Here is an 8,726-nt window from a genome sequence, read left to right as displayed (position 1 = left end):
TCCACAAGAAATTAATTAAAAAATTATTATGGGTAAATGGCATAAAAATCATAGAAGAAAAGAAGCAAGAGTTGGGAAAAAGAATGGAAGGAGGGGTGCTAAGTTCTGAATTAGAATAAAATATGTTCCATGCATGTATGATTATATCAAAATGGATTCTACTGTCATGTATAACTAAAAAGAACCAATAAAATAAATAATTAATCAAAAATAAATTAAACACCCTAATCAAAAAGCAGAGATTGAAAGAATAGATTCTTTTTTTTAAGTTCTAATGATGTGCTACTGAGGGGGATATAGAAGGACTCAGGCAGCCAGGGCTGAGTGAGGAGGTTGTAAGTTGGTAAGTGAGGAGGCTGGGGACAGGGCCAGAACAAAGGAGCAGGGAGAGGATCTTCTGATGAGTTCAGCTTTCTGCTTGACAAAAGTGCTTGTGGATACAAGCAGGGTACCCAATCAGACAGACATTTCTGTACTTATGCTCCTTAGCAGGGCATCCAATAGAAAAACTAAAACAGATGTGTGGACAGAAAGGCACCAATCAATAATGGTAAGGAGCATGTGAACAGAGGATATAAGAAAAGGAGGAAAATCCAGAGACCATAAAAAGAAGGGGCCAAAACTCCCCCGACTGGATTCCTAGATCTGGGGCCCCTTCCCTTCAGAGAAATTTGTCACTTTTGCAATAAACCTACTTTTTGCATGCCATCTCTGTGTCCTCTTTTTGAGTTTTTGCTGAACAAAGACAATGAACCCAGCACCCCTAGACAGTAACAGAATTGGTGTCTCATATAGGATAGAAATCATCAACTCAAAGGTTAGAAATAGTCATGTTAAACTGTTGATGAGACCTGAAAAGTGACCATTGATTGATTGGTACTTCTATGGCTCTCTGAGTCCAGGGAAGCCCTCATCCATGAATAGCATAGCTAAATTTTCAGACTGACTGTTTTTTTCTCTTTCTCTCCTTTCAGTGAACAACATGAGTAATAGGCCCTATAGTCCATGACAGAATCAGCAACATTTCTTCTCCTCCTTATGGAAACATAGTTTGTCAGTTAAGACAAGGTCGATCCTAATTCATCTTTGCTTTATACAGAAAACTTGTCCCTTTTGTCAGGAAGTCACCCCTAATAATTATATCGTATATACTATAGCCCTATAATAGAGGAACTCCTTATCTTTTTAAGACATTTGGAAAACCACCTATCTCCCTCCTTTGTGACTCTAGGACCTTCCAAAAGGAAGGAAAAAGAAAAAAAAAAGCGTTATTATGATTATTACAGTACCTTTCCTGGGGTTTTGTGTTAGTCAGCTTTTTTTGCTACTGTGACTAAAAGACCTGACAAGAACAATTATAGAAGATAAAAAGTTTGTTTAAGTCTTTCATAAGTCTCAGTCCATATACAGCCAACTCCATTGTGGCAGAGGAGTATGGCAGAGGGAACTGGCTCGCATGATGATCAGAAAGTAGAGAAAGACTCCACTCACCAGAAACAAAATATAGACCCATAGCCATGCCCCAATGGACCACTTCCTCTAGCCACATCACACCTGCTTCCAGTTACCACTCAGTTAATCCCATCAGGGATTAATTCACTGATTTGTTTAAGGCTATAACCAATCATTTTTCCTTCAAACCTTCTTAAATTGTCTCACATGTGAGTTTTGGGGGGAAACGTCACATTCAAACCATAACAGGTTGATTTATAACCTCCTTGCACAGCAATAAGACCCATAAATGTGGACTCAGAGATCACGTTACTAGTTCAGGGACTATCTCAGAGACTTCAACATAAATCTTTTCACAGGTAACTGCCTCCCCGCCAGATTCTTCTTCTTCTGAGAATTCTGGATTAGGTGGGAATTACATGCTTTCCAGGAATGGAAGCATCAGTAATATCTGGGTTATGAAAAGAAATATTGGGAACCTCAACCACAGGACATTGTAAGCTTGGCTAGTCCCTACCTGGACACATTCCTCTTCAGATAAATTCTGGGCTGAGCCTGTCTACCCAATTTACAGGGCATAGCCACCACTCCAGATTTGTAAAAGAGTGAGATGGGGATTGGGAGAACCCCATGATGATCTCTTTTTCTTTTTGTTTTTATATGGGATCCAATTCTTCCAAAATCCCATGAGGCTCACCTCTCTCCTGTCTGCTCAAAAACTGGGATAATTTGGACCTCTGATGAAAGAGAAAAGCCTTGATCTTCTTTTGCACTGAGGCCTGCCCTCAGTACCCATTAGGAGGTGGGGAAATATGGCCACCTGAGGGGACCCTAAATTACAGTACTATTTAGCAATTAGACCTTTTTGTAAACAGTAAGATAAATGGGAATGAAGTCTCTTATATACAACTGTTCCTTTATGTGAGAGTTCATCCTGAACTAGCAACAAATTGCAAGTTTGACACTCAGACCCTTAGCAGCTATCTGCTACTCAAGCCAGACACCAAATCCCCAGAAAACAAAACACTTATTGACAGAAGAAAAGGGACTTTTATTAGTTAAGCAGAAAATTCCTTCAGGCCCATCTGAAAAAAAAATGGTCCTAAGACTGCTTCCCCTTTATATTCCAATTTGAAAGGATTAGAGCCAACACCTCCTTATTCAGGGACAAACTTCACCTGTGATCCCAGAGTTGCTACGAAATCTGTAGCTCAGGGTGTATTTCCTCTCAGGGTAATGCCAGGGGTAGGATTCAAACCCAAGATGGTACATATTCCTTTTTCATTAACTGAATTAAAGGACATAAAGAAAGATCTAGGGAACTACACTCAAAACCCAGAGCAATATCTTTAAATCTTCCAGCAGTTATCAAATCTTTATCATTTCGCATGGAAGGATGCTATGTTGCTTTTGAGCCAAACTTTAACTTCTTTGGAAAAACAAAGGGTGTTAGAGAAGGCTATTGAAACAGGAGACAACTACTATTCAGCAGGGGATGGAAGGTAACCATGGCCAGCAATAGTTGGGACATCCTCAAGGGGAGTCAGGCAGTTCCTCTCACTGAACCAAACAGGGATGCTAACAGAAATAAAGATGAATGGGACAGATATCACTTTATATACTGTGTGTTAGAAGGACTGAGGAGGGCCCAAGTAAAACCTTTCATTTATGCCTAACTGACTACTGTAACTTAAGGGGGAAAGGAGTCCCAGTAACCTTTCTACAGAGGCTCTAGGAGGTCATTACCAAACACACTAACATTGAGCCAGGGTCACAGATGGAGGAAATCATTCTTTTTTTTTTTTTTTTTTTTTTTTAAGGAGAGAGAGAGAAAGAGAATCTATTTTGTAGATGGACACAACACAATACCTTTATTTTTATGTGGTGCTGAAAATCGAACCCGGGTCCTGCCCGTGCTAAGCGAGCGCTCTACCGCTGAGCCACAATCCCAGCCCATGGAAATCATTCTTAAAGATAAATTCTTGACCCAATCTGCTCCCGACATGACAGGAAGCTCCAAAAACTGGTTGAAGAACCAGGCAAACCCTTGGCTAAATTAATCTAGGCTGCTACAATAGTCTTTTATAATAGGAACCTTGAAAAGGAAAAAAAAAAAAAAAACAGGACAAACTATGTGGAAAATTGATGAAAGCCATGTGAGCAGGTGCCCAGGAGTTACTCCTCCAACCTCCTGTTTCTTTTGTAGGAAAGAAGGCCATTTCAAAACTGATTGTCCCCAGAGGCATCAACCATCTATGGAATGCCTCCCAGACCTTGTCCTCTGTGTCATGGGAACCTCTGGAAGGCTTGATGTCCTCAGAACCCGAGTCATTGCCTACCAGTTCCCAATGACAGGTCCCAGGGGGCTTCTTTCATGGCTCTCATGACTGAGGCCCAACCTGAGGATCCCAGAGTAAACTTGCTCATGGAAAGGCACTAAATGAACTTCCTTCTTGACATGGGAGCTTGATTCTCAATCCTGTCCTTTTCTCCTGGATCTTGGTCCCAAGATAAAGTAACCATTCAAGGCATATCAGGCCAGCCCCTTGAGCAACATTTTACTAGACTTCTTGCTTTTTCCTGGGGTGATTCCCACTTCTGTCATTTCTTTCTCATTATGTCAAAGACCCCAACCCCTTTCGGAGAAAAAGGCCTATTATCTCAATTAAGGGTCAAGTTTTTGTTGCCACCTGGGGAACAGAGACAGAGATGGACCCCACAATTGGTCAGATAACAATACAGTGGGAAGGGCACAGACTGGAACCCCTGTTGAAATTCATCTTAAGGATCCTTCATTTTTCCCTTGATAAAAACAGTATCCCTTAAATCCTTAAGCTAGGAAGGGACTGATACCTATTATCTTGAATGTGAAGCAACAGGAACTTTTGGGAAGAGTTCTCGAGCCCTTACAATACTCCTCTATTGGGGATCCCATAGGCCCCAGTGGAGATTAGTTCAGGACCTTCATATAATCAATGAAGCAGTAGTCCCTTTGTAGCCAGTTGTTCCCAATCCATATATTATTTTCTTTACCCAAATTCCCAGGGGAAACTACTTATTATACTGTCCTAGATTTGAAGGGTCCCTTTTTCTGCATTTATTTACATCCAAAAAGTCAATCTATATTTGCCTTTGAGGCTCCTACTCACAAGGCAGAACAAGTTACCTTGACAGTCCTTCCCCAGGGATTTAGAGACTGTCCCCATCTGTTTGGACAAGCACTGGCAAAGGACCTCACAGACTGGTCATACCCTCATGCAGTGTTACTTCAGTCTGTAGATGACCTTCTTTTGTGTGAACCTTCAGAAAAATAATTTCTGAGGGTACTGGCTCTCTTCTCAATTTCCTAGCCATTAGGGGACATAAAATCTCCCGAGAAAAGGTTCAGTTATGCCTACCCTGGGTTACTTACTTGGGCATGATATTAGAAAATGAAACTCGAAACGTTGGCCCAAAAATAATTCAACTCATACTCTCATACCCACTTCCTCAGACAGTAAAAGAACTCAGGGCCTTTCTGGGAACAACTGGATATTGTAGAATTTGGATCCCTGGATATGGATATGTTGAGAAGGCAAGACCCCTCTATGAATGCCTTAAGGAAATAGAGGGACATTCACAGGCAATTATAGCTAGCTCTGTGAGATCTTTTGTATACCTTTATTTTTGTTTGTTTGTTTATTTATTTATTTATTTTATATGATGACGATCAAATAGGCAATTATTAATTGGATTCCAGAGGAAAGGAAAACGTCTAATATATTAAGAACAACTCTTACTCAGTCCCTTTCTATAGACCTGCCCACTCAGTCAACTTTTCAGTTATATGTTACATAATGAAGCAAAGTGGCACTTGGAATGATTACTCTATCATTAGGGACCACTCCCCAGACAGTGGGATACCTTTGTAAAGAATTAGACAAAGTGGTCAAGGGTTGGCCTGGATTTCTAAAAGTTGTGGCCACAATGGAAATATTGGTCCCTGAGGCCTATAAAATTACTCTGGGAAGGCCCCTAACTGTACTTACCTCCCATGGCATAGGAGGAATCCTAAACTCTAAAGGTAGTCTTTGGTTAAGAGACAGTTATATACTCAAATATCAGCCCCTTTTGTTGAAGGGACCTGAAATTACCTTAAAGAATTGTCACAACCTCAGACCAACCTCTTTCATATAGAGGAAAAAGCTCTCCACTCCTATGAGGAAGTTTTAATAGAAACTAATGCTGCCAGACCAGATTTATCTGACCATCCTATGGATAATCCCAATCTCACTCTATACACTTATGGGAGTTCATCAGTGATTAATGGGACTCAGAAATCCAGATATGCAGTAGTGACAGATTTTGAGGTTCTTAAATCAGGGCCACTTCCTACTAATACTGGTGGCTCAGCTAGCAGAATTAGTTGCTCTCACCCAGGAACTAGAGCTTTCTAAAGATAAGAGGGTCAATCTATATACTGATTCTAAATATGTCTTTCTTATACTTCATTCTCACTCAGTGTCTAGAAAGAGCAAGGTTGCCAAGGAGATTCTTCACTTCCTAGAGGTGATCTTCCTGCCCTCTCAGATAGCATTATCCAAGTACCTGGACATCAGAATGGAGAGGATATAATAGCTAAAGGAAATAGGGATATAGGTGTAGCTGCCAAGGCATCTGCTTTATAAGGCTCCACAGTTGCCCACCTAACATGGGAAAATCCTTTTCTATCCTCTGAATGTCCCTAGTACTCAATGGAAGAGGCTTAATAAGCTGTAACCAAAGAATACCAACTCATAGTGAATGGTGGCTCATGAAAGGTTTTAAAGTCTCTCCATCACATCTACCATATGGGAAAAGATAATACTCTTATCTTAATACAAAAAAAAAATATTTTCAGGAAAAGTTTTGAGTAACACAGTCCAAAAGTTCATCCAAAGTTGTGAAATCTGCTCATGGATTTTACCTTTCCTTGAGCCTTGGGCAGCCCTGATACTTATTTTTCTTTTTGGTCTTTACATTACCAATTTGCTTATTTGCTTGTTTCCTCTCATTTGAGACAATGAAACTTCAGATGGGAGGGGGAGTGGGAAAATAGTGCATGTATGATTATTCGACCAATGTAATTCTATATCATATACAACCAAGAGAATGAGAAGGTATACTACATATGTGTATAATATGTCAAAATATATTCTACTGTCATATATAACTAATACGAACAAGAAAAACTTTATATGGTGTTACAAATGAAGTCCCCCAACATTCCTATGGACCTCTACCATGGACCCCTCAATAGATCCATTGATGTATATCATCAGTATTGGCCTCTGGACCAGCCTTCTGCTTCTCACTAGCCTTAGACCTTCCTCAAAAGGATATCCCGATAATTCCAACAATGCCCCTTGTCATCTTGAAGTAGATAGGGCAGTCATTGTCCCAACTCTCAGTTAGGGTATCCTCTGAGAGAGGGGATTGAGATGTAGAAGGGCTTAGGCAGCCAGGACAAGATGATGAGTGAGGAGGTTGGGAACAAGGCCAGAACACACAAGCATGAAGAGGATCTTCTGACGAGGACCACTTCCTGCTTGACAAAAGTGCTCATAAACACAAGCAGGGGACCCAATCAGATACTTCCAAACTCATACTCCTAAGTGGGGCATCCAACAGAAAAACTAAAACAGACACATGGACAGAGAGGGCATCAATCAATTACAGTGAGTGGTGCATGGACAAGGAGAAGAGATGAGGAAATTCCAGAGATGATAAAAAGAACAGACCAAAACTCGCCCTCCAGATTCCCAGCTCTGGGGCTTCTTCCCTTCAGAGAAGCTTATCTCTGTTACTTTTGCAATAAGCCTACTTCTTACTTGTTATCTCTGTGTCCTGTTCTTCAATTCTTTGCTGAATGAAAACAATTAACCAGCACCCCTAGACAGCAATACTACATAAAGGAAACATTAGATTGAAAGGCACACTCATATATTGCTGGTGGGACTGCAAATTGGTGAAACCAATATGAAAAGCAGTATGGAGATTCTTTGGAAAACTGGGAATGGAAGCACCATTTGACTCAGCTATCCCTCTCCTCAGTTTATACCCAAAGGACTTAAAAACAGCATACTACAAGGACATAGCCATATCAATGTATATAACTGCACAATTCACAATAACTAAATTGTGGGACCAACAAAGATGTCCTTCAGTAGACGAATGGATAAGGAAACTTTGATATATATACACAATGGAACATTATTCAGCATTAAAAGAACAGAATAAAATCATGGCATTTGCAGGTAAATTGATGCTGTTGGAGAATATAAAGCTAAATGAAGCAAGCCAATCCCCCCCCAAAAAAAACGAAGGCTGAATGTTTTCTTTGATATGAGGATGCTGACTCATAATGGCGATAGCGGGGAGCATGGGAGGAGTGGAGGAACTTTAGATAGGGCAAAGGGGAGGGAGAGGAAGGGAAGGGGTAGGGGATTAGGAAGGATGGTGGAATGACTTAGAGATCATTACATGTATGAAGACACAAATGGTGTGAAAATACTTTGTGTACAATCAGTGACTTGAAAATTGTGCTCTATATGTGTAATATGAAATGAATTGCATTCTGCTATTATGTCTAACAAATTAGAATAAAGAAATATTTTAATTTTTTAAAAAATGAAGAAGTGCCACACAGATATAGTCAAAAGAAAGATACTATGCCTATAATGATAAACTTTACAACAAAATTTCTTACTAGAAACAACATAGGATATTTTTAGTGATAAAAGCATCAAATACATAAGAAGATATAGTAAGTATAAGGATATACACACCCAAAAACAGAGTCTCCAAATTCACACAACAACTAACAGTAAGGAAGGAAGCAATAGGTAATTCAATAATAATGTACAGAACAACTAGTCCGATATCAACAAGAAAATAGAACACCTAAACGACACCATAGACCTAATGGCAGGAACAGAACACCCCATCTTAAAACAGCAGAAAACACATTCTTCCAAAGACTACATGGAATAGTCTCCAGAATGGGCCATATGGGGAGCCATGAAACAAGCCTCAGTAAGTTTAAAAGGAATTAAATCATAGAAAGCATGTCCTTTAACCACAATGGAATGAAACTAGAAATCAACCACAAAAGGACATTTGGGAAATTCACAGATGAGTAGAAATGAAATAACACACTCCTAAGTAGCCAATGGGTCGAAAAGAAATCACAAGGGAAATTAGGAAATGCTTTTAGATGAATAGAGACAAAAATACAGCACACCAAAACTTACAGC

General features: G+C 39.9%; 1 long non-coding RNA gene across 1 annotated transcript; it reads left to right on the top strand.

Annotated features, from left to right (window-relative positions):
* Positions 1 to 461: 461 nt before the first annotated feature.
* LOC125611495 lies at positions 462 to 6,662 on the top strand. Its single transcript, XR_007341650.1, has 3 exons — positions 462 to 472; positions 2,716 to 2,718; positions 6,530 to 6,662. It is a non-coding gene; the product is annotated as an uncharacterized LOC125611495 (long non-coding RNA).
* Positions 6,663 to 8,726: the final 2,064 nt, after the last annotated feature.

The sequence above is a fragment of the Marmota marmota genome, unplaced genomic scaffold (assembly GCF_001458135.2).
Source record: "Marmota marmota marmota unplaced genomic scaffold, marMar, whole genome shotgun sequence".
In the NCBI taxonomy this organism is placed as follows: domain Eukaryota; kingdom Metazoa; phylum Chordata; class Mammalia; order Rodentia; family Sciuridae; genus Marmota; species Marmota marmota.
Note: the sequence above shows the minus strand (reverse complement) of the source record. Positions and strands in the feature narration are given on the sequence as shown.